Source organism: Dermacentor albipictus, chromosome 5 (assembly GCF_038994185.2).
Source record: "Dermacentor albipictus isolate Rhodes 1998 colony chromosome 5, USDA_Dalb.pri_finalv2, whole genome shotgun sequence".
Taxonomy (NCBI): Eukaryota; Metazoa; Arthropoda; class Arachnida; order Ixodida; family Ixodidae; genus Dermacentor; species Dermacentor albipictus.
In genome coordinates, this window is record NC_091825.1 from 139,170,245 (window position 1) to 139,196,715 (window position 26,471).

At 48.1% G+C, this 26,471-nt stretch overlaps 1 long non-coding RNA gene across 1 annotated transcript in view; it reads right to left on the reverse strand.

Moving 5' to 3' along the window:
• LOC135908403 (uncharacterized) overlaps positions 1-26,047 on the reverse strand; it is a 257,501-nt gene extending 231,454 nt beyond the window's left edge. The window contains exon 1 of the long non-coding RNA XR_010566315.2: positions 25,719-26,047. This is a non-coding gene — a long non-coding RNA (uncharacterized lncRNA). The remainder of the gene's footprint in view (positions 1-25,718) is intronic.
• Between the last annotated feature and the right edge of the window lie 424 nt (positions 26,048-26,471).

Sequence of the window (26,471 nt, forward strand, 5' to 3'; positions counted from 1 at the left end):
ATTTTGTTGATTCGTTATATGTGTGTACAGTTTTTTTGTACACGTCTGCCTCTCTGAACAACCCAGCTCACGGACTACAATTATGGTATCTGCAACAAGTGCTTTTTTTTATTCCATAAAACCTCAAAATGATAACCCTGTGTAGTGATCGAAACACGTGGGCCAACTCTAATCAGAGGACGTTACATTCGGTACGTGGTGTGACTATAGCGGCGAAATAACTTTCAAAACCTTCTGTCCTTTGAAATGTCCTTCCGTCCTTGTCCGTCCTTCCGTCCTTTGAAAATGAAAAGCCTGCCCACCGCACCATTCTAAACCAACTAGACGGAAGACCCTTCACCTTGGACAAGGTCTTGGGACAGTTGCCTCGCATATAACAGCTGCAGAGGGCCGGATAAGCGTTACTGCTATTTCTGAAGGCAACCGGGCTTAGCGACCGTCGGTGATACAGCGCTCAGATTTTTCACCATGTCAGCAACATCAACACTGACCTTTGTGTCCTTCTCTTACCAATTTCTTTCCATTTCATCTTCACCCAGTACAGGCTAGTCAACCGGGCTCATCCTGGTTAACTTCCGTGCCTTTAGCATCCCCCCCCCCCCTCTCTCTCTCTCTCGGTCTCCCTAGTCGTCAGGTAATGCAGGCCTTCCTTGATATTTCTTTTTTTCTTCTTTTTTTTTAAATACGAGTTCGGACTATAGTGTATCAGCACACCTGTCCCTTATGGTCTTTGCCTCTTCCCTCCGTCGACATTGTCACTTATCAGGTACCTAATTTTTTCCCTCTCTCTCTCTTCCAGCAGCTCAGAGCAGCTGGCTTGATGCATGTGACCCAGGCCGACCTTCGTGCGCTTCTTATCAAACTTTTGTCTCGCTCTCTTAGAGCAATTGCGCCGGCTAACGTCACCAGAAATGGCGCTCGTTAAATAAGGGGGCGTCTCGTGCCGAGGCCACCGCAACTGTGCTAGTCGAGATAGTGCCCCTCAAAGTGTACTCACTCCTCATACCCGTTCCTGATCTATAAATGAGTTATAACAAGCGTTTGACAAACACTATGAGGAGGTCACATTTCTAGTTCTATACCGTGCGCTCTCGAACACTAATGATTTGTCGTAGTAGACGCATTCCGGAACCCCTTCAACCAACACAGCGTCGTGGAAGCTAGTGGAGCCCAAATGCACGCAGATACACATAGTTGTATCTCGACGCGTTTGCTTACTGGCGCTACCTTCATAAACATACAAACCCCTATACGGTAAAGTTTCACTTTCAAAAAAGCAAATGGTTGACTTACGCGACCAAACCGTCGGCTATAAGACAGAGAGAGAGAGAGGAGATGCAAACCGCGTTTTCTCTTTTGTGAATGTGTGAACAAGTTTGCAAGCGACATTAACGTTCATGAGCTGGCGATTGTATATCTGTCTGACCTGCGTTTGCCTCCGGCGCGTCAAATTATAAATACACTACGAAACATTGCACGGACATGAAATATAGCAGCCTCAGCAGCATTCGCGAGACAATTGTGGGCGAACACGTCGGTGTTACATCGCTGCAGCCCGAAAAATCGAGTATCTTGCCTAACCATGACGGTTTTGCCACGAGGCGGGCTTCAGCGCGTAATCACGATACGCACGTCCCGTTGGGTAAAACCCTTGCCGCTTCTGCCGTCTATTGAGAGACCGTAGCTTTGTGTTGTGCGCCGCTGTAGAGAGGAACTGCGCGTTACATGACTGTCGTGAATTATAGGGACACGCAAGCACGCGGAGAGCACGTGAACTTTCTTAACGTGTGCATTGGTGATGTCATGGAATTCGTTTGCTTCTGTGCAGCGTTTCGTACGAAAAAAAAAAGCCAGCAAAATGACATCGTCATCTCTAGTGCATTTGCAGGTCACGTACGTTGCATCGTTCGCCGTATATTGCAGGAAGCGCTGGATAAGCCTTCTTTTGCTTATCCAAATCGTTTGTCTGCACTCTCACTAAGCAAAGAAACTGCATCTCTTTTTCAAGCGACCTCAAGAGTCTCGTCGCCTTGTGCAAGGCCGGTTATTGCTATAAGAACGCTTAGAATACCTGTCTCCAGGTGCTCACTATAGCCACTTAGCGATAACTGCCCAAGTGACAATTAACCCTTTCAGCGCCACTGATGTGTCGGTGCGTTCTCCAGTCGGGTGTGCACAGTAACAAGACATTTGTCGAACTCTGAGGTAGTTCCGCCATCTGTTCTACACTTCTAGGAGCTCATTTTTCTCACCTCTCTGGATTTGCTCAATATGGACATTAAGCGCTCTGGGGAACGCGCCCCTTCGTGCGCGTATGGTTGCGCGGCGCGGAGAGCGCATTCCCAGATGGGAGGGTGCTTTCCGGACTTTGTTGACCTGCTGTGCCATAGCGATTCTCCATTCAAATGTTTTCGCCGTAGCGCAAGGCCACCAATTTCGCGTGTTTCTGCCATCTGTCGCACGTTTACGGAAAGTAGTTGCTTTTTTATTGCATAGCCACTCCATGCGCATCTCTGCCGCCAGCGTCACCGTCGCCGCGTGGTTCCGTGTAAGCTCAAGGGCGATAAAGTCGTCGCCGCGCGATGTATGCTGTCATCATCATCATCATCATCATCATCATCATCAGCCTGGTTACGCCCACTGCAGGGCAAAGGCCTCTCCCATACTTCTCCAACTACCCCGGTCATGCTGTATGCGAGAGTGAAAGTGCGCGAGGTTGAACCGGCGACCGTGGCTCAATCTCGCGCAGGCAAGAGAGGAAAGGGGAGAGGAAGCGCGCCGTCTTCCGTCGCGCGCAAGGCTCTGAGGGGAGGGGAGGGAAGGCCTATTCTACTCTTGAAAGCCATCTGCTACGGGGACAGAGTCCGCCGTGCGCTGCGTTTTCATGGTTTAGTTCGCGTTGATGCGAGCCGCAGCACGAAGGTCAATTCATTCGCTGCCGCTGCCGCACTTCCTCACTGCAGCGTTTTGACAGCGAGTTTCCGCGGCCATCAAGTGAGAGTTTTCATGTTTGCTTGACCGCGTGCGACACCATGCTTGTTAATTTAATTAGTATGTCTATGTTTACAAGTTTGTACGGCCGATAAAGCTTCTATCCTTACTTCGTATATCTGTCCACTAATTTGCAATCCCAATCGATGCTTCGCCTTTCGGGCGAAACTGCGACTTTTGCCTTTCTTTTTTGCACTAAAACTGCAGTCCTATTGTGCAAGCGTGCGCATCAAAACGAACCTAGGTAGAATGTAGAAAACGAAGATGGATGGATGGATGAAAGGATGGATGAAAAACTTTATTAGGGTCCTTTAGGGCGCGCACTAGCGCGCAGCGGGTCGCTCCCACGTCGGGACAGAGAGGCCGAGCCTGTCCGCCGCGTCGCGGGGAGAGGCTCGGTTTGGCTCAACCGTGGCTCAACCGTGATGTTACAAAGCACAGACTTAGTCGAATATCTATTTACAATTTATCTTGTTTATTCTTTGCGAAATCAAAGCATGCGAAAATGTGAATACCGTGGAAACGAGGAAGTCGCGATTCACGAGCATGCCTGCCAGTGACTTGACAGCCAATTCAATACTAATTCCAGAGATATTAGCAAATTTATGCTGTATATTAATTTCGAATATTCCACCCATTTCTTGGCCAATCCCCCATCGCGGGTAGGAGCCACACGTGTGACGGGATACAACAACAACAACAACAACAACAACAACAACAACAACAACAACAACAACAACAACAGCCAATTTCTCACGCGACAGAGAGGAAAACGTTACGACGACGGCTGGCAATGACGCGATGAACTTCGCGACATGTTTCACGGCTCACATAACCAAAAATAAAAGCCACCCTCATGCTCTTCCAGCTCATAAAACTCCGGGGAACTGATCAGCACATATATACTGTGTAGTTGGTAGCGCGAGAAGCGAGCTAGGAAGAACGAAAAGCGTGGACCACGCTGCAGTGCTTCCACGCAGCCACCAGTGAATATGCGCCGCAGCGAGTCAAGGTGCCACAAGTGCACGCCCGGCGTAAGCAGCAGCACGCTAGCGGGCAATCCTTCAAGCATCACGTGTCGACCAACCTGGCATCCCGGAGCCGCACCTCCCTCGTGGGATCCCGCTCTTCCTTCTCTTAGCGGTGCAATTCACGCTGAATGTATATATGCTCATACGAGGATCCAGGAAACAATCCGTCGTCGCCTCACCCGATCCTCCCCGAGGGGCACGCATGCGTGGTCGTTACAGCCCCAGGAACATTTGCGCGTCTCTTCCTTCTGTTCTTCACTCTGCATTGTAAAGCTACACTTCGCTGCGTGCACCTTCCGTGCCCCCGGAGAAATATTCAGCGCCCCTATTCACGTCATTCTTTCTCCATCTTTCTTCCTACTCCTCCGTGCCTGCTCTTTTTCGCGCGTTTCCTTCACGAACGCGCAACCAGAGTCGAGGTGAGCGCCACGTTGCGCCAGGTGTTGTATGCTTGAACCGCGCTCACGTTCCATCTTGCCCGCCGGGCGGCCTGACAAGCGCAAAGAGTGATAAGCGCTTGATTCGAGTCTACCGTGTCTCTCCACCAGGTGCTCAGAGGCTGCGCACGTTGCGGTGCTCACAACAGCGTGCGCATCGAGCACTGGCCTCCCACCGAGGCGAGGAGTCCCGCGTAAGCTCGGCCGATTATCTTCAACGCGTAGAGTAGACACGATGTCTGTTCTCGGGTGTTGATGATGTGTGGTGTTTAATGGCGCAAGGGCCAGGTTTGGCCAAAGAGCGCCATGACAGGTGGTAATGTTGACGATGTGTTGGTGGCGTGCGCAATGAACTAGTCATGGTAGATGAGATATGGCTGTAAAAGGGCCTAAAAACTTCCGCTGTAAGTGGAGTAGAATACATAGGTGCTAAAATAATGACGATGACTAGGGTGTGAGATGGGCTATGGCAATGGACTTTCGTTAAAACATGATGCAATAAAACTTAACACTGACAAGAGAGTTTCAAGAGAGCCCTTGAATGCAGGGCTGTTAGTCGTGTGCTAAAAGTTGCCAGGCCAGATGATTTCCAGGGTGTCCGTTTCAGCTAAAAACTCTAAGACTGTTTGCAGATTAAAAAGCGGTTCATCGCTAAGAAAAAATGCAGGGTGAAGGGGTAAGTTCTCGCGATATGCAGCAGGGAAAAACTTTTTCCTGTCTGTTTCTATAGCAGGGCACTGAATAAGAACATGGAGGACAGTGAGATTGTCGCCGCACCTAACACAAGTTGGAGGATCGCCTCCAGTCAAGAGATGAGAGTGGGTACCGTATGTGTGGCCTATCCTTAACTTAAACGGCAAAGAAGTACTTCCTTGTACCTTGCTATTTTCCCATTTACCCAGTTCCCCAGTTTTGGTTTTATTATGTGAAGCTTATTCATTGTTTGTTTATCCCATTCGCCTTGCCAATGATTCCGCAATTTACTGCGTAGAAAAGGCTTTAGGTCTGTGGCAGGGATGGGGATATTTGAATCTGCATCGCTAAAAGTTACTGATCCAGCGCTTTCGTCAGCAGCTTCGTTGCCTTTAATACCTTTGTGACCAGGAACCCAGCATATCACAGTCACTTGATTGCACATATATAGGGAGCACAACATACTGTACAGCTCACTAAAAACTGAGTTTTTATATTTTCTTGGTTTAAGTAGGGCTCTGACTACACTTAATGAGTCTGTAAATACAATAGCCCTAGCAAGTTTTGTGAGCCTTATGTTTTGAACAGCCGAGAGTATAGCGTAGGCTTCAGCTGTAAATATACTTGTGTGTGGATTTAGTGCTCCAGATACTGAAAATGAAGGTCCCAGAGCTGCGTAGGAAACACCTTTAGAGTATTTGGAAGCGTCTGTATAATATTCTTTACAGGAGTACTTCTCCTGAAGTTCACGAAAATGGAATTGTATATGTGCTTCTGGCGCCCTCTTAGATACTTCTACAAAAGAGACGTCGCATTCAATGGTCTGCCATTCCCATGGTGGGAGCAAGCGGGTGGGTGCCATTAGGACATTCTCTGGGACTAAGACACCTGTTTCTTCTGCCAGTGTTGTCAAACGAAGGCTCAACGGAGGTCTAATAGCTGGGCGGTTACGAAATAATCTGGCTGTAGACTCTTCATGAATAAGTGAGTGACATGGATGCTGAACGTCTGATTTGACCTTGAGAGCATAGGAAAAGGTTAAATATGTCCTTTGGAGGTGTAATGACCATTCATTACACTCCACATACAGGCTTTCTACGGGACTTGTCCTAAAAGCGCCTGTAGCCAGGCGTATACCCAAGTGGTGAATGGGATCTAGCATCTTTAAAGCACTAGGTGCAGCAGAGCTATATACTATTGCTCCATAGTCGAGACGGGACCGTATAAGGCTTTTGTAGAGGCTCAAAAGGCATCTCCTGTCACTTCCCCAAGATGTGCGGGATAAGAGCTTTAGCAAATTCATTGTCTTCAGACATCTCGCTCTCATATATTTAAGGTGAGGGACAAATGTTAGTTTAGAGTCTAAGATGATTCCTAAAAATTTATGTTCGTGGCTGACAGATAGCCGTTGTCCGTTAAGATAGATAGCAGGGTCAGGTAATATACCTCTCTTTTTCGAAAATAGAAGGCATGCGCTTTTTTGGGGGTTTAACTTGAATCCATTCTCGTCAGCCCACTTAGATATTTTGTTTAGGCCAAGCTGTATATGTCGCTCACAGATAGAAATGTTGCATGATTTAAATCCTATCTGTACGTCATCCACGTACACTGAATAAAACATTGTTCGTGGTATGACGCTATAGAGGGAATTCATTTTTACGATGAAGAGCGTGCAGCTCAGTACACCTCCTTGTGGCACACCTCTTTCCTGTGTAAATTGACGAGATAGCACTTTACCAACCCTCACACGGAACGTACTATTAGAAAGGTAGCTTTGGATCAGATTCAAGAGATTGCCTCTGACACCCATACAGGCCAGATCACGAAGAATTCCATAACGCCAGGTTGTGTCGTATGCCTTTTCCATATCTAAAAATACGGCTAATAGAAACTGCTTATGCACGAAGGCATCTCGGATATTCGCCTCCATACGGGCAAGGTGATCTGTCGTACATCTACCCTCCCTAAAACCACATTGCAAGGGGTCTAATATATTATTACTTTCAAGATAATGGATTAGCCGTCTGTTTACCATTTTCTCAAAGAGTTTGCATAGGCAGCTTGTCAGGGCTATAGGCCTGTAGCTGCAGACTGAAGTTGGATCCTTGCCCTCTTTAAGAATAGGAATGACGACTGCTTGCTTCCAGGCAGATGGAATGTAACTGGCAGAAAATATGGAATTAAAGAGTGATAGTAGTGTTTTGTGTGTTTCGGCGTGTAGGTGTTCTATCATCTCATAAACTATTCGATCGCCTCCAGGAGCTGATTTATTGCAACAGTTCAATGCAGCCTGAAATTCCACCATGTTAAATGGGCGGTTGTAGGGTTCATTTTTATTTCCTTTCCGGTTCAGAGGCTGCCGTTCCGCTTGTCGCTGATATCTTAGAAATGTGTCTGAGTAATGCGATGAACTCGAAATGTACTGGAAATGTGCCCCTAGCGAATCAGCCTGGTCCTCAATAGTGTCTCCTTGTGTGTTTACTAAAGGTAGAGGGTGAGTTTGGCGGCCTTTTATTTTGTTGACCCTATTCCAGGCTTTCCGTTCGTCTGTATATGAACTGATGCTACTGGTGTAGTTTTGCCAACTTTCCCGCTTGGCCCGGCGGCGTGTTCTTCTACCTAGTGATTTTATTTTCTTGAAATTGATAAGATTCTCGGCAGTTGGAGATTCGCGAAGGTGACTCCAAGCCTTATTTTGATTTTTACGAGCTTCTTTGCACTCCGCATTCCACCAGGGAACACGTCGCCTAGTGGATGATCCATTTGATTCAGGGATACACAGTGACGCTGCATCAACAATAAATGCGGTCAGATATGCCACGGCGTCATCAATAGAAAGTGCAGATATGTCTTCCCAAGTCATGCGGGTGAGTTCTTCATAACGCTTCCAGTCGGCTGACTCGACTATCCAGTGGGGGACGCATGGGGAGCATTGATCCTGTTTTGTTGATTTTATGAGAATTGGAAAATGATCGCTCCCATATGGGTTTTTAAGCACGTTCCACTCTAGATACGGTACGAGTGTACCAGATGCAATGCTCAAATCGATCGATGAAAATGTTTTGTTTGCCACGCTATAGAATGTAGGCTCTTTATTATTTAGTAAGCATGCACCTGTAGTGAAGAGGAGGCTTTCTACTAAGCGTCCCCTGGCATCACAACGACAACCTCCCCAAAGGGTGTTGTGTGCATTGAAATCTCCGACGACAATATAAGGTTCGTGCAGTTCATTAATGAAGCTTTGTAATTCCGTTTTTGAAAGATGGCAGTTCGGGGGGATATATAGTGAACAAATTGTTACTAGTTTATTAAACAATATCGCACGGACTGCAACTGCCTCTAGGGGTGTTTTAAGCTGTAATTGCCGGCATGCAACACCCTTATCTACAATTATGGCCACACCGCCAGACGAGGCGAGGGCGTCGTTGCGGTCTTTCCGGAAAATGGCATACTGCCGGAGAAAGTTTGTTTGTGAAGGTTTAAGATGTGTTTCCTGGACACACAGCACCTTTGGGGTATATCCTATGTAAAAGTTCCTTAATGTCGTCTAGGTTGTGGAGTATAAACCCCTCACATTCCATTGTATTATCTGTGTATCCATAATTTATGTGTTTTGTGCTGTGTGTCTAAGAAATATAGCTTAGCTCACGAGGCCTTTCCAGGCCCCTTGATGCGAGCTCTCTCTTTCTTCCCGGCGCGCTCGAGGGAGCCGCGCCGTTCCTTGGGCGTCTGAGACGCCGGATTTGTGCTCGTATCCATCACCTCGTCTGAGGCGGTGGATACTGCCCGCGGAGCGGGGATTTTCGCGGGAGTGGTGGGCCGATCTGCACGAGCAGTGGCCCTGGGTTCAACAGGCCCGAGGGTCTGCTGTTCCTTGTTTGCGGGGGCTGGAACAGCGCTGGCTGTTCCGGCCGGGGGGGCTAATGGCGTGACCGCCGTCACACTCCGTGTGACTTCGGCGGCCGCCGAATGATGTAGCGCTGCCCCCCGGCGCGCCACATCGGTGTAGGACGGACTACATTGGTTCAACGAGAAGCGCTTGCGCGCCTCTTGGAAGGAAAGGTTATGTTTGACTTTGATTTCGATTATTTGTTTTTCTTTTTTCCATGATGGGCAAGAACGAGAGTATGCGGGGTGGTCCCCTTGACAGTTAGGGCAACGTGTGGCGGAAGTGCAAGTGTCGGACGAGTGTTCGTTTGATGCACATTTTGCACATGTAGTGCGCCCTCGGCAACTTTGCGAACCGTGCCCGAACCGCTGACACTTGAAGCATCGGCGTGGGTTGGGAATGTATGGCCTTACCCGCAGTTTGCAGTATCCTGTTTCTATTGAATCTGGTAAGTTGCTGGTTCCAAATGTGATGATTATGTGCCTGGTTGGTATTTCTTTGTCATCTCGCCTTATTTTTATCCTTTGTACCTTGACGACGTTCTGTTCTTGCCATCCTTCTAGTAATTCACTTTCGGTAAGTTCGATAAGGTCATCTTCTGAGATGACACCGCGCACTGTGTTCATCGACCTGTGTGGTCCTACAGAAACGGGGATGTCCCCAAACGCTACAAGTTTTGATAGTTTGTCATATTGTGGCTTGTCGCGAACTTCTAGTAGAAGATCGCCACTTCCCATCTTCGTAACTTTATAACCTGCAGGCCTATTGCTTCTGTGATAGATTTAGCTACAAGAAATGGTGATATCATTCGGACAGTCTTGGTTTCGTGCTGGCTGTGGACAACGTGGTATTTAGGGAAGGACACTTTCGGTTTCATGAAAAAGTTGAACTGTTCATCGGTGCGCCCCCTCTTCAGGGAGCGATCAGGTAATGTGGGAAAAGCTTCTGCCATAAAAAATTGGAAAATTCGGCGGCGATGGTGGCCACCCACCACGGAGCCCAACAAGGGGACGCTACAGGATTGGAAGCCTGGAGACGCCAGCCATGCATCGCCACTATAACCTACTATAAAATACCCAAGGTTGGATAATTACACCAGGTTAACCCTTGCCGCCAGGAATACGGAAGTAATTAGAAGTGAAGAGAAGACAGGAAAGATGGAAAAGTGGGAGAGAAAGACGAAGATTGGAGAGGAGGACAGGAAAAGGCGACTGCCGATTTCCCCCGGGTGGGTCAGTCCGGGGGTGCCGTCTATGTGAAGCAGAGGCCAAAGGGGTGTGTTGCCTCCACCGGGGGGCCTTAAAGGTCCAAACACCCAGCATCAGCTCAACCCCCAGGATCCCCCTTTCCCCAGACACGGCTAAGCCACGCACGGTTAGACGCGGGAGGGTCCAACCCTCGTGTGCTCGGGTCCGTGGTGTCGCAACACACCAAACGCCTGCTGACGCAGACGCCCCTGCGGGGTGTTCTCGGGTGTGAAAGACGAGAATAACCCGAGAGTCAAATACGGAAACAATACACGCACCATAGGTTCTCGTTGCAGGCAGACTATGGCGAGGGCTCATCATCGCGAAAGAGCGCAGCCGCATGCACGAGAACGTACACGTCATGCCTCTTATATGTTTTCTGCTGGTACTTTATTCCTCCGATTCTATAAGAAACGCAGAAGCGCGGAAGCGCAGGCACTGGATGACCTCCGTGTGTTTCGCAGGGCTTCCTGCGCGCAATTTGTTCTCTATTGTACCACGGTAGAATCATGACGATGCGAAAAGAGTCGGTGGATTCGGCAGTGTTACTTTGTGGTTCCAACCTCTGCGAGTGCCACACGACACTGAAGCACAATGCCTCATCTTCCTGCCCTTCTTCTGACGATGAAATCCAGTCTTTGCGTTTTGCATTACGCCAACGGGACGATAGTGTTTTCATAGTAGAACCGACATTGGCTGACCGAGCTAGCAGGTAAAAAAATATATATTCCGGGTATAGTTAGTAAGAAAATATATCCGAACAAGTTAGCAAGACAACATCTTTCAAGGGAACAGCGCAAAAGACGGGACAAGTGAGTGGCAAACGCCCAAACAAAGCGCTCACTGCTAGCTAACACATAGCTTAGAAGACTCTTCACAAGATTCTTCCACTTGCTAAACACAGAGCGCTGACCTGGCGATTCACTGTGTGTGCGTGCGTGCGTGTGTGCGCGTGTGTGTGCATGCGTGTGTGTTTGTGTGCTTGTGTCTGTGTCCGTCGCGCACGCGTACGCACTATCGTGCTCCTGGTGTGCGCACGAAAAACCTGATAACGACAGGAAAGCCAGTAGGTGAGGGCCGCAAGAACAGCCCGACAAATATTGTCTTCGTTCCTCCGAACAGGCCATTACGCTGCGTCCAGCATAGATTCCTCGATTAGGACAGGGCGGCCTCGCGCGATGACATCACCACCGAGTATCACACGTACGCGCTCACAGGCACAGGCGAAACACACGCACAGTATACACACATGCACGTACACGCGTCTTATCTCTGGGCCAATTAGCAGTAATTACCAGCATTGGATAAGCGCACGAATAACCCAAGGCCTCATCACGCCTGCTCGGTGTACAGGCTTTCGTCGCTGCATTCAGCCGAGGCTGTGTAGACGTCCACTGTATGTGCGCCGCGCACGACTCGACGCGAGAGCACCCATCGCATGTTTCACAGCGAACAACTTCGTCTGTTGTCAGGGTCGGCCATGACTCGCGCACGCGCACAGCCCACGACTTGGCACCACCGACAATCGGGGAGGCATTGATTCCACGGGTGGCCACTTCTGCAGCGCAATATAACGCGTCGGATGTGAACGTAAATGTGCGCTGCTACACAACGTTCTGTTGGCGTTTATCTTTGTTTCATTGCACGATGTTTAAGCCGTTTGTTGATCTAACTTTCTTTCTTGCTTGCATCCACGGACGTCTATAGAACAGACGCGTCTGTCTAGTTCATCTATATTTGTGGCCCCGAGACACAACTCACGTTTCCGCTCGTGACCACAAGAAGGCCGTGGGATCTCTTTCTTTTCTCTCTCTCTGTTCATTTTTTTTCTTTGTTCTGTTCTTTTTTGCAAGCCGTCATGCTTCTCAGTGACTCAAGGTTTTCTTGAGCGCTGCACGTGTACGTAGACGAACACCGGGATCCATCAAAGGGGGAATGACGTACGCTACCGACTCGGGCGTGTTCGCTAGATTATATGTCGTGCCGCGCTGTGCGGTAATTATATCTACGCGTGCATCGCTCGAATAACGAAGCTTTTCTTTTTCTTTTCTTCGCAGCTGCAATTGTACACGAGCGTTCCTTGACGCGTTACATTCAAGCTCACCCGACTTTTAGGTAGGGAGGGAGAACGGTGGAGAGTTTACTTGAAGGAAGGAAGAGATGTTGGCAAAGCTATAATTATAAAGATTCGTTCTGCCAGAAGCGTCAATTCGTGCACGTAATTGTTTGTTTCTTAATTTGAATTCATCCATCAAATCATTGCTTGTGAACGATTTCTTTTGCATTGCTGCCTTCCCTTACCTATTACTCCTCCAGGTGTCACTTTTTTTTTTCTTTTTACGCAATAAACATTGATGACTGCGAAATGCGAAAATGATAAATGCACACATCGGCTTTTGTGTACTTAACTGCAAGCGTCGACATCGTCTACGTCGTCTGCGGCTTCTTGTTCGTTCATACATGTGCACTGGCCTGCGCAGGCAGCGTCATACTAGTGTCTTAGCGTGCGAGCTCTGTAAAGCGCTCGTATCTCCTTGAAGTGTGGCTGCACGGCTAAAGCAGAAGAGCCTTTCTTAAACGATCTTTGATTGGTTTTGAGAACTCATTCGTTCACTCCCTCCTCCTCCTCCCCACGTGTAGGGTAGCAAACTGGACTCTGGTTACCTTCCCTGCCTCTCCTTTCTCCCTTCTATCTCTCTCTCTCTACTGGTCTTGAGCCATAATCATTATCATTCCATCACGTCCGCCGTGCCTGATATAGCGACGCTCTGTTTACGAATACTCCTGTTGTGTATCAACGCTCGTTAACTGCTACGCCGGTGCCTTCCTGATAGCAAACATGAGGGGACAAGCATGCGAGCTTGCTGCCGCGTGCAGGCGACGCTTGCCTTGCCTGTTTACTGCCTACAATTACATAATTAGCGTGGTAGCGATTACGAAAGTGCAGTAAAAAGCCGTACGCACATTTCGCTGTCATTCGAGGTTTCACACCTGAATGGCCTTTCCCTTCGCGGAAAAGATAACAGACGCCGACTGCAGTGACGCCATCTTGTCGATAGGACGGCTGAGCGAAGGTAACCCGTTCCCTGTGCGCGGCCTCTGACGGCGAAGGGAAGACTAGCATGTGTACAGAGCCTACATGAATAAGAGCCAACGAGGGCAGAACTCTCAATATAGCGCCAAGTACGCGGCGGGGCGACTGAATGAAAAAGCCCAAACCTAAACCTGACCCGCACGGATCGTTGCCGATTGTGACGAGGAGGCAACATCGACATGGAGCGATTCGATAGGAACGCCAACGACGCCCGTTCCGTTGGAGCTAATGATAGGAAGTATGCTTATTATTGCGATAGCAATCACATGGACACTTCAGGCGCATATCTTCCGTCGCCGTGAGGTTCTGCATAAAGTCCAAGGTGCGCGCCATATGCGGTATGTGCGAGTGAAAGCTTGCGAGGGTGAGCCGGCGATCGCGGCTAAATCTCGCGCGCGCAAGGGAGGGAAGAGGGGAGGAATGGTGCCGTCTTCTGTCGCGCACAAGGGTCTGGGCGGAGGATCGGGAGAGGGGGCGCGTTCTACTCTGGGCCGCTGTATCTCGAAAGCTGTCCGCGACGGGTACAGAGTCTGCCACGCGCTGTACTTTTGCGGCTTAGTTTGCGTTGATGCGAGACGCAGCACGAAGGTCAATTCGCTCGCTGCTGCTGCCGCACTTCCTCACTCCAGCGTAATGACAGCGAGTTTTCGCAGTCATCGAGTGAGATGTGTTAATGTCTGCTTGTGCGCGCGCGATCCCATGTTTCTTAATTAGCTAGTGTGCCTAGAGAGAGAGAGAGAGAGAGAGAGGAAAGGGGAAAGGCAGGGAGGTTCACCAGAGGGGAAGATCCGGTTTGCTACCCTACGCTGGGGAAAAAGGGGAGGGGGTAAGTAAGTTATAACAAAGTAGAGATAGAGAAAGAAATCAGCACAGACATACAATCACAGTATGCCTACGTTTGCAAGGTTATACGGCCGATAAAACAACAATCCTTACTTCGCATAGTTGTCCGCTAATTTGCTATTGCAATCGATGCTTCGCCTTTCGGATGAAACTGCGACTTTTTGAGATAGGGATGGCTTTCTTTGCCTGTTTGGGGAAAGGGGTTGAGGATGAGGGAATCAACTGGGCCGCTTGCCTTGGGCCGTAGTCGTAGGGCTAGAGTCAGTGTACGAGGCCGCTCTCCATGGCGAGCACGGCTTAGTCAGGAGTGCGTTAGACAATCAAAAGAGAGAAAGATGCAGAAAAGACATGAAAGTTACTTACACTCCATTCAGATTTCTACCTTACACGTGCAGAGGGGAAGGGAGATTGAGAGAGAGAGAGGGGGGGTTGCATTGTTCAAATATACTTTTGTCGCACGATCATTAGTCTTGCTCATCGGTCATTGAAGCATATCAGCGTAGATACCTTTGCCTGACCTGCACCCGGCTGCGAGCATGCTGTTTCCGGGGTCGTTCAACCCGATAGATGCTGCTTGAGAATGACTGCACCATTACTCACATCATTACGCACACCGAATGACTTACACCATGCATTTGTTGCGGTTTACGGTATAGGCAAAACAAATTTCGGCAACGAATCACATCACTAAAGCGACACGTTTACTGGCCGACCATAATTGAGCATTTGTACTAGGAAGGGTAATTACTCAAATTAGGATCAGAAATTGATTTCCTCCCAGTCTTCATACCGAGTTAGAATGATGTCATTTGCATGGTATTTGCAGGTTTCTGTCATTTGAACCACTTAGCGCAAAAGAAAGACGTAGACGCATAAACGTTACAGAATGTGTTATAGTACACACATGCATCGCCTTAATGCGGCCGTGGTGCGTGATTGTGATTACGTAATCATAATCATGTCATAAGCGCATGCTATAGTGTCCCTTATATTTGCATCTTTGCATACTGCAGCATCCGTAACTTCGTGATAAACATCATGTTAAAAGCACATCTTACACACACCATTCTTTGGCGAGCTACTGACTCGATGAAGAGCTTTATCCATAGAGGAAGACAATTCGCACGCGGTTTTTGAGAGATACAGAAGCGACAACAGCCATCGGCACACAATGCTAAGCCATCAGCGACGTCCTTGTCGCCTTCCATACACTATTCCCTACTTGGCTTCACACAATCACGACAACCATACTTTGCGCATTCTTTTGTATTGTTTCCCGTTTGACTCTCTCTCTCTCTCTCTCTCTCCCTCTCTCTCTCTCTCTCCTGGTGACAGGCATGCCTTTCCAAAAAAGCGTGCTTTATCGGCAAAACAAAAGGCACCGCGTATTTTGTTTGCTCTGTGACCACCCAGAAGAATGCAATAAGCACTGCCGAAACGAGTTAGAATATTAACATCTTCTTCGCTTTTTATTGGCATGGTTTTCATAGAGAGGTTGCCGCATTAGATGGCACCAGCTAGTCCTCCGCCGCGTGGCAAACAAAATGTACTCATGAAAAGCGTCAAAGAACACTGGCCATACAGCCAACAGCCGTCGAGCAGGAGATGTCACCGGGGCCAGCTTTTCTGCAACGTGTTGTCATTTGTTGAAACTTGGCTACAGAGGCATTACTTGATGGACCACTTTTGATAATTTTAACCCTCCGTATTCCTGCAGTGCGATATTGTCCTGCTTGTGCGTAATACGCAGTCAAAGAGCACGAACACACACGAAGTTCCGCGCGCGAGCCCAGGAAAGCAGCACAGAAGATGGTGCAAGAATACGCACAAACATGCATGCTCATACTCATCCTCTGGCACAGTTGCAATCGCATGTAGTGAATAATGCGAAAACGACTGTAGACCTTAATGGACACTAAAGAATAAGTAAGCTAAGCTGTATAAGCAAGTTATCTTTTAGAATAAATAAATAATTAAAACAAATACTGGGGGGAATGCAAAAAGAACCAGTCTCATCATGAAAATGGGCTTGGTACGCCAGAAACGTGCAAAAACAAAATACGGGAGGCGACACCGTCTTCAAGTTCGCACACCAGCGAGCAGTGACGTCATAAACCCTGATGTCGTCTGCTCGGGCCTAGGTAGCTTCGTTATAGGAAAGGTGGACTACATTGTACCCTGAAAGTGCTCAGAACTTGGCAAGTTTCGATAACTTTTACTGCGCCACAAAGGCCCAAATATGAGAAAGCGCTTCGAGATCAATGACGTCACACACGAACCGACGCTGTGGATTCGGCAAGGTTCGGATAGAAATTTAAAGAAACTGTAGTTTAGCCCTCATTTCCTCCAATAACCAACCTCTTACTTCAAAATAAACGTAAATGCGGTTCTGAAAGCATACGTTATCTGTCTACACAGAATTGCTTTTTTTTCTCTCTCTCTCTAGTCTGTGCCCATTCACTGCACGCGGCGAGAAATGGCGGTATAGAAGGCCAACCACCGCGAATTTCTCCAATGGACGCCGCCGAGTCTTGCTTCCGGCGGTATCTGTCGTTTAAATCAGGCCAAGATTTCTCAATATATGCTCTGACACGCGCTTTCATTGGCCCAGTTCGATTGCCTTCCGGGCGCTGTTCGCGCGAACGTGTCGACAAAAGTGCACTGCTGCCTCACTCGCTTACTACGCACTGCATTTCCTCGCGCTTCGCTCGACGTATGCTATCACAAAGCACTGAGGCACGGTTGGGCTTACGGTATTTTCTTTCTTTCTTTCTTGCCGTTCTCCGCCTATTTAATCCACGCAATATTCAATCTCGTAGCCCTTGCGCAATCAACATTTCTATGCTCGTTAGCATGCACTGCGTACATCGACAAATTGTGCGTGCATACCTTGTGCACAGCCACGTACTTCGACCTCGTCGAAATTGGGCTCAGCGGCCCGGAATCGAAGGAGCGATCTCAAATTCAAAGGCAGCACGCGTTGTGTGTGCCGAGCTTAAGCGGTGGGTTGCCATCCATCAAGCACGCGGAGATCTAACCTCGGGAAACAGAAGTCGAGTGCCTGTCGCGGAGTCAACCGCTGAATTTTAAGTGCGCTGGCCACCTCTGTAGAGACGGAGACAGTCACAAACTGTATGCGGGAGTGCGTCGAGCGTGTTGTGCGAGTGCGATGCGCTCAAGTGTATAACACAGTTTCCAGGTTCGAGTGTACCGCTGCGGTTATTCGTGCCAGTGGAAGTCTTACATCACCTCTCCTCTCTCAGTACAGGCGATTAAACTGGATACACGAGCGCGCTACTGTAGCTCAGGTGGAGAGGGCGGAAGAATTTGTTTCCTACAATATACTTCCTTTCTATATAAGACATAATGTGCGATCGACTATCTAAGTGACGGAGTGACTGACTGATTAAACGATAGCTCCTGCGCCTTCGTGCTATACTCTCGCCGTTCAATTATATTCTTTATCTTTCCCTATTCTCCAGTGCAGTGTAGCGAACCGGATATTCTCATCTGGTTGACTTCCATGCCCTTCCTTTCATTTTTCGATACCTCTCTCACTCTCTAACACCACTGTTGCGTTGTCGTCGTTGTCACTGCCACGGTCTCCAGTGTCGGGTGGTTACTCGATGGTTAAGACCTTCCTCCAATTGGCATCCTCAACTAGACGTCACTAGCCATTTTCATTACCCAGTATTCCCAGCTTTATGTATGCTGGTTGCTGGTGTGGTTCCGCATGAAACGAACGTCAAATAAGGTGCAACCCGACCCGAGTGCGCGCACTATAGCCGTCTAGACAGATTCTCGATGCCTCCGTCCTCGCAGGTGCAAGCACGTGCCATCGCCGGCGGTACGACCTCCTCCTCGTACTGAGGGTGGCGAGGCAAGGGATGTGTTGGCTGTGGCGGGGTAGTGTTGGCTCTAGTAACACCTCGCAGGGACACCTTGGAAAAAGGAAACGATGGCCGACGCAGGACCCAGACCCTGCTCGCGTTGCGGTCGGCTAACGCGATGGAACAAGACCACCGACCGGCTCTTGTTGTGCCTGTTCCTGGAGCCGCGTATCGTTTGCCCTGGTACCACGACGACAATAGACGGAAGCGCAGGAGACGCGCAAGCCGCGAAGTAAAACAGCACAAAGTACGTGTGCGACGACGAAACGTGCGAGCTAGGCTCGGGCGCTGACTACAAAGCCTTCGCATAGTAAGCCGATAGGCGCCAGCGACACGATCATCCAGGTGCGCGCGGTTATTTTGATCAGCCGAGCGCATAAACAAGTGCGCCGTAGTTGCTATGGGACGGATTACGAAGCCGCTCGGATACGAAAGAAAGGTCTTGATTGGTCGCGACGCCCGCGTGCAACCCCTCCCCCCCCCCCCCCCCCCTCCCGCCGTGGTAACTTGCTACATCACGCGACGTCATCACAGATGGCCGATTCTGCCAATGGAAATCCAGTCTCGCAAGTGCGCATAAAGCTAGATCTCTCTCTCTCTCTCTCTCTCTCTCTCTCTCTCTCTCTCTCTCCAACAGTTTACCGTTTTTCCCCGCATTGAGCAGCAATGGGCGAGAGTCTGGTCAACTTGCTGCAATTTATTTTTTCGCTCCATCTCTTCTCTGTCTGCACTGAAAGAATGATGAATGTGTTAAAATCGTTAACGTTGCCTCACTAGATGACGCAATGTCACGTAAACAGCAGGCTCGTCGTAGGTGTACGAACGATACTGTGATCCAGGTATACCAACCACTGCTTACGAACATTTCCACTAAGAAGCGCGCCGTAAATATAAATGCAACGTTAGTTGCTTGAGAAGAGGGAACGCACTAAGCGTAAACGAGCACGTGTACTCTAAGTATACAGTATAGTATACCCCGGACAAAAGTGTAAATTTTCGCGCCTCACCGCGCACGCGTGGCCGGCGCAACATGCCCAAATGTCCAGAATACTTAATTGATGACATCATTTAAAAGTGTCCGCGCTGAGACACGAGAGTCGGTTCTTATTTCGGTACCGTTCATTGAAGACGCACAATTTTATGTTTTGCTGCAGCGCTTGGGTCAATGTATTCTTTTTCTCTTGTCGAAGAACACTGACGACATCCTATCCACTGCACTGTAGCTATCGCTCAAAGTTAAAACCCGAAAATGGGAAATATAAACCTTTATTATGGTTACTGATAATTAAAGAAGACTGTAGCCAAGACGACTCGAAGGAAAACTTAAAACGAGCTTCCTTCCTGTTAATTGCTTCTCGAAACTCCTGTTAGGAGCTGCATTCTCATGCACATCAGTTAATTACCGTTGTTAGCGCGCACAACTACAGCCCTCTTGCAACTGTTACCTATAGCGCATCTCGACTGACTGCCATATTTGCGTGGCAACTGCGCTACACGTGTAGGGTGTTTGTCACGCGTTAAAGCAACTTGTTATTTCTAGTCGCAGAATAGGAGACACAACCTCGCTTAGACTGAAAATAGCGCCTGTTGGGCTAAGATAAAACCACCAACACCTGGGAACCGAAGCTAAAAAGCATTCCAGCCATTTGAGGCAACTAACTCACATTTAACCTTGTTTTTCGTAAACAACACTCCGCTACGCAAATAGCGAACGCAAGCTGATAGCGGTCCGTCAACCCTCGTATATCTCCCTCACCTGCACTGTTCAGTTCAAGGGTTACAACGAAACGGCGTTATTGCAGAAAAGTGCAGTGACCTAAACTACTTTTATTTTTTTTTACTTCTCCTTGAACGCAACCAACTCATTTTATTACGACAGCGATTAGAAGCTTGAAACCGAGTTGGTTGTGTCTGTACTTCCCGTTAAGACATCGCCGTCGTTAGACCGCATCTCTCTTCTCAGCTTCGCACCCACGATACGGGTAAGGAGAAGAACACTTTGCTCATGACAGTCACCGCGGATCGAAAGGTTCCTTGCAGTAGATTCCAGATGGGCCCATGCTGCGTGTGCTCCACCCAGCCAGGCGTCGCCTAGCAACGGAGAAGCGCCTCTCCTGCATGTTTCTGCGTATCATTCTTTCCTGGGCTTCTACAGCGCATTTTTTCCCTACGCTTCACTGCAGCGCCTGTCAAGGAGGGTTCCTGCCAAGGGGAGCCGGACGGCGCTAACCGCTGCCACACTGCGCTGACGCACAACGTTCGCTCTTGGTGCGCCACGCAGACTCCGAGAGCAGTGGCGTTTGTGCATGTGTCACGGAGGGCACAACAAGCAATAACGTATCGGACGAGCACGTTGTTGCACGCATCGCAAGAAACAACAGGAAGCTGCGTTTTCTTTTTTTAATAAAAACGAAAGAAAGAAAGATAACGCCATTATTTGGGAGAGCAAACAAAGGCGCAACATGGCATAGTCCGCTGTCAGATCAAGCTGCTATCGCGGTAAACGAGTACAAAGCTGGAAGAATTGCCCTGAAGGCTGCCGATTTATTTTCTTCTTCTGTCTGAAAATTGTCCGTTACGTACAGCAAAGTCGTAATGCTGATATCATTGCCGAATTGGCGATAGCCCATTCATTGTGAGGCGCTTGTATATCGGACAAAACAAAGCGACAATATGTCATTGATACGGCTGCGGCTTGGCACGGAATTCCGCAACGTAGCATGGATCAAGGGACTTGATACTTCTGCACAACAATATGCTCATGGAAGTTGGTTTATAAGCCACAGCAGACATACAGGCGAACTGTATCAGGGGCGCAACAGGAATTTGTTCGTCTAAAAAAATTCCTCACGTCGTAAATAACACTAACATCTCAGATACCATTGAACGCTTGGATAAGACTTGTTTACAGCCGTAATCGAATAGACACGAAGGAATTCAGTGACAATGACAGAGACTATTATGAAATAAGCATTGCAACGCTTAACACAGGCATATAAGACAAAAGGTTAGAGGGAGATGGAGACATCCAGTTATCAACAGCAGCCGACCAAGATAAATGTTAGCCCAGGTGAGTCTTTCATTCCATTCGTTAAAAAGCTACATTCGTTGTCTCTGCAAAAGAAAAAAGTAACAACGCACCTGCTAAGGTCTCTAAATCGTATACGCACGCGTACTAGCCATACGTTGAAGCCTTGCGATATCTTACCCCTATAAACGCCTTCCTATTAATCATGTGCGTCTACCGTTTGGCAATGAGCACAGACCAAGCTACTTAAGACATGATATTTAGTTCTAAGCGGTGATGAGAGGACATGTTGTGGCACGTCAGCACAGGATCCCTGTAAAGTTCTTAACTGCCATGGGCACGATTTTGTAGTGATTCCATTTCAGACGCTTTTAATTCTCGCTCTACGTCAGTGGTAGGAGCGACACTCCACCCACGTGATCGGCGGATTCTAATGTTGGCTCAGAATCGAGCAGAAAGCGTAGCTAAAAGATAGCGGCGCTGCTTTCCACTTGCAAGACTTGCTTGCATGCGCGGGTTTGCTTTAGAAAATTTTGAAAGCTAAAAAAAGAAGATGCATAAGTAAAATGCATCAGATCAAACGAGTTGAAATCTATATTCAGCTTCTTATGAGTGCATAGAGAGTCGAAACACGAGTTTGTGTTTATTGGATGTCTGCGCAAACTCACACAGAAGGCTTTATTCAGACATTGTAGAGATGAGCGGAGGCGAGCGCCATCTGGTGGTGGTGCAAAGAACCCGGCGTTGCGCCCGCCGCGCGTACTTGCCTGTGTCTGGTTGTGCTATTCGGCAAGAGAACAGCCAGGACGCAGCACCCACGGTCACGAAACCCGGCGAGGTTCGCAGAGCTTCGCTTTTAAAAGCGAGCGCGCGCAGTCACAAATATAGCTGGGACGGACAATGTTTTCGAACGACGCAAAACAAGAACGTTACATGAGAGGTTCCTGACCGCTTTATTTTCACGTTTGTTGCATTCAAAGGCTGGGATATCTTCCATGTACACCTCACTGCGACTCACTTTTGCTGAGTGCAATGATGTAAGCATGTAACTTTACTTCGTTCTCACTTGAGTTAAGAGGGTCAAGGACTGCACAATTTGAATGCTACGGCTCCGTATTTTCTCCTTCGTGTTTTGCCTGCTTGTTTTCAAACCTTCCATAATAGCTGACCTCAGTGACTCACTCAGGCTGAGGGTCAGATGTAACAATAATTTCGCTTTTGTGTGTGTGTTTGTGTGTGTGTGCGTGTGCGTGTACGCGCGCGTGCGTGTGTGTGTGTGTGTGTGCGTGTGCGTGCGTGCGTGCGTGTGCGTGTGTGTGTGTGTGTGTGTGTGTGTGTGTGTGTGTGTGTGTGTGTGTGTGTGTGTGTGTGTGTGTGTGTGTGTGTGTGTGTGTGTGCGCGCGTGTGCGCGCGTGTGGGTGTGCGTGCGTGTGCGTGTGTGCGCGTGTGTGTGCGAACAGGTACCTTAATGCTAGAGGGAGCCTGCTCCACCCAAGGAAAAAAAAAATCAGGACGATGACAAACGTAGAGATGAAAAATAAACATGGGAAGACAGCAGGAAAAAATTCATAAATTGCAGTTTTTGCGCAGTGAGTGCACTGTACACTGCTTTGTCGTCGGTAAACTACGATGTCTACTATATGGTCGTATACGTTTGGTGCGAAAAGTGAGAGAGGAGGACGACACTTATTTGTGGCGAAACGACATGGCGTCCACTCTATGGCTTCTGTCGCGCCTGCCAATCTTGAGAGTTCTTTGCACACCACTTGGGAAGAGGTGTTTGTTGTCGAATTTCGCTCTTGCTTTCCTTTGTTGTAGTAAAACTAGTACATCTACGTGGCCGCAGGGGAAGGAGGCGAACCTATTTCAGGCAGCTCCTCGTGAGATAGGCACGTGCGACTCGCCAGAGCTGCGTGTTGATACACCAAGTGGAACCACACCGATAACTGTGGAGTGGCTGCAGGTCTCTTCGTTTCGACTGCGTGGGCTACCCTGCAGTCATTAGCCCTTGGCTGCGCAATTCGCCGTCGCGTAGACGCTGTTGAGAGGACGAACAATTTTAAGAATTTGCCCATTGATTCGTGTCTCAGTGCACGAGTGCCACCCGAACAGTAATGCGGCCGAAGTGGGGGGAGAAATGGAAAGGAAGCAGGGAAAGAAAAAGTAGTCGGGAAAAAAAAGCACCCGTTAAAAAACACGGAAGACCATAAACACACCAAGTTCAAAACGTGCACACGAACAGAAATAAATCACGATAGTGAATGTAGGCACTCTACAATAATCTCTCGGCCCCCGAGAATAATCGTCATCTATGTCCATTAGCTCGCTTTCAGCATTGTATGAAGTATTCACCAAGGTAATTTCAAATAGAATTATGGGTACACATGACTTCAGTCAACCAATAGAGTCAACTGGCTCCAGGAAGAAGTACACAGTAAAAGGTTTTACACCCTTAAGGGTGTTTGCTTGTCCCATGAGTAACACCCCTACCACTATGGCGTTTAAAATTTATAGAGGACGTCAAATAAACTCTAGCTAGACGTGCGACGAGAAAAGACGCAATTGAAAACTATGTAAGCATTCTTACAGCCTTGGGCGCACCGAGAAACTCGACAGGAGAATTTGATAGCGGCATATTTGAAACTTAGTTTAATGCACTTTTATGTCGCCTGTCACAGCTGTCATCCATTTTACTTCCAAGGAAAAGTCGGCAAACAAGATACCATCATTGGTTCCCACCAACAATTTGATCTTAACCCTTAAACGTGAGGGTGTTTGCCATGGGACAACCGAACACCCTTTATGCACTCATAAAGGTGTAAAATTTTTTAGAGTGTAGTCTAGAATGGATAACGTCCATGACGTCAATAAGGTAATTAATAAATCTGCAGAGTACAACCAATCTCTCTAAATGACTTTCATAGATTATGGAAATACTTTTGATTCGATAAAAATATCAGCCGTCATGGCGGCATTGTGTAATCAAAGAGTACAGGAGAAATACGTGAATATCTTGGGGAGTAGCTACAAAGACTCCACAGCTACCTTACTTCTCCACAAGAGCGGAAAAGTACCGATCCAGAAATGAGTCAGGCAAGAAGTCACAATCTCTCCAATGTTATTCGTTGAATACTCAGAAGAACCATTGAAGCTGTTGTGCTAGGAAGGCTTAGGAGTGAGGATCAACGGCGAATATCTCAGCAACCTAAGGTTTGCAGATGACATTACCCTGTTCAGCAATGCTGGGGATGAATTGCAACAAATGATTGAGAACCTTAGCAGAGGAGCTGTAAAAACAGGGTTGAAGATTAATATGCAGAAGACCAATGTAATGTTCATCGTCTGGCAAGGGAAAAAGAATTCATGATCGCCAGTCACCTTCTATGGCCTATGCCGTGGTACGTTTATCTAGGTCAGTTACTCCCAGGGGACCCTGACTGAGAAAATTTCAGAAGAATAAAAATGGGTCACAGTAGATGCCGCAGACATTACCAAATCATGACTGGCAGCTAGTCGCTGTCTTTGAGAAGTGTACAATCATTGCATTCTACCTGTGCTAACATATGAAGCAGAAACATTTAGGTTTCGTTCGACTCGCCCTGCGATTAATGAATTATTTCCGGGCAGTTCGGTGACCATGCAAAAATCAAGCCCGGTATACGATTCGCAGTTACTTATCTGAGCTTACTCACGTTCGAAATCTGTAGAACTAGTAAACACACCGAAATCGAATGGGCACCTTGCGCTGAAGCTTTCCAAAGTTGACAGTATCGCGTCAGAACAAACAACCTCGCTATTGGAACCAAAATGGGAGAGATGCGCTAAACATTCGCCGTGATTATGGTATACTGGCAAAAGTATAGCCGTGACACCCGCGATCGCTTATCACGAGGCAAGAGTGCACAAGTTGTGAAAATATTGATCGGCGCATAATGAGAATTTAATTGGATGCATGCTTGCAAAATATATCAGAAGGGCGAACATTCAACTGAGCAAAGCACTCTGCGTAACAGCCGTACGAGTGATAACTCGTGGGTCCCTATCGTTCGGAAGCGCGTCTAAATTTCTTCGGGCCGGTGTTGGCGACGCTGGAGTCCCGCTGGCGACCCGTTTCTCATTTACAGTAATAACGGTGATGTCAAAGGCTGCATTAGTAGCTTTGTCGTGCCTTTCGCGAGCTGACGTAGTAAGCAGAAATGTAACATGGCGTTTCGTATGTTATCAATGGGACGTTCGACTGATTGCGTCAGAACACTCCGATAACGCTAAAGCAGTTGCGTAGCATAGCAACTAAACCGTACTGCGAGCACGAAAATGCTGCAATTGCGATAACGAAGCAATATTATTACTACTAGACACGCTAGACAGAACTGAAAAACAGAGCTGTAAAGTTGCCCTGCAGGACTTTAGCAGCATTGCCGTAGTGTTCCGGAACGGGCAGTCGTGTGTACCCTAAAGGAATCTTACGCCATCAACGACAATCCTTGCAACAAAAAACTAAAACCTACTACTCAAGCTAAAAACTGAAACGTACTCAAGCCACCGAGAGTAGCGCATACATCGAAGGCACCTTACCTTGCGTACTTTAGAACTCGGAAGAACCATTTTTACAGTCTTCTTTCAGAGTCTGTCGAAGTGGGCGAGTGTTCGCGTCTATTTGCGCTGTAAGTGCTCCCTGAATACACGGAAAAGCAGAACGTTTCGCATAATTCCCAAAGAAAGACGGCTTCTTCACATTGTTTCTTTCGAAGAAACTGTGAAGCTGAATGCGCACGCTGCCACCGTTTTCTGCAACCATTCCGCACACCGTCTGACGCTGCGGCGACTCTAGACTCTGGCCGTTTCATGCAATGCCGTGTTAACGACAGATGGTGGGCACACTGTCGTGCTCTGTTCTTGCAGACGCTGAGTCACTGCAACGCTGGAGGTGATAACGGTTGGTAAACGGTACGAAAAAGAAGTGAGAAAGGGCAATGCGGACCGTCGAGACGTTGATTGATTGTTTCACAGGATTTGACAACGTCCCAAAACTAACAGCGGGGCTACGAGTGGAAGGCTACAGAAAAATTTGGTCATATGGGGTTCTTTAACATGCACCGTAGTAAACGAGCGTTTTTATTTGTCTTTTTTTTTCTCCCGTTTTTCTTTTTCCGTTCTTTTTTATCTCTATATATTTTTTAATCTTTCATTTCTCCCTCACCAAGATGTGCCCTCATCAGCAGAACGCCAAAGCCACGGAGCCACCGCGCGGGTTTCGATGTTCGCCCTCTCGTGAAAGACAGAAAAGCGAAGGAAGAGCACGGAAGTCAACCAGATGAACCTCCGGTT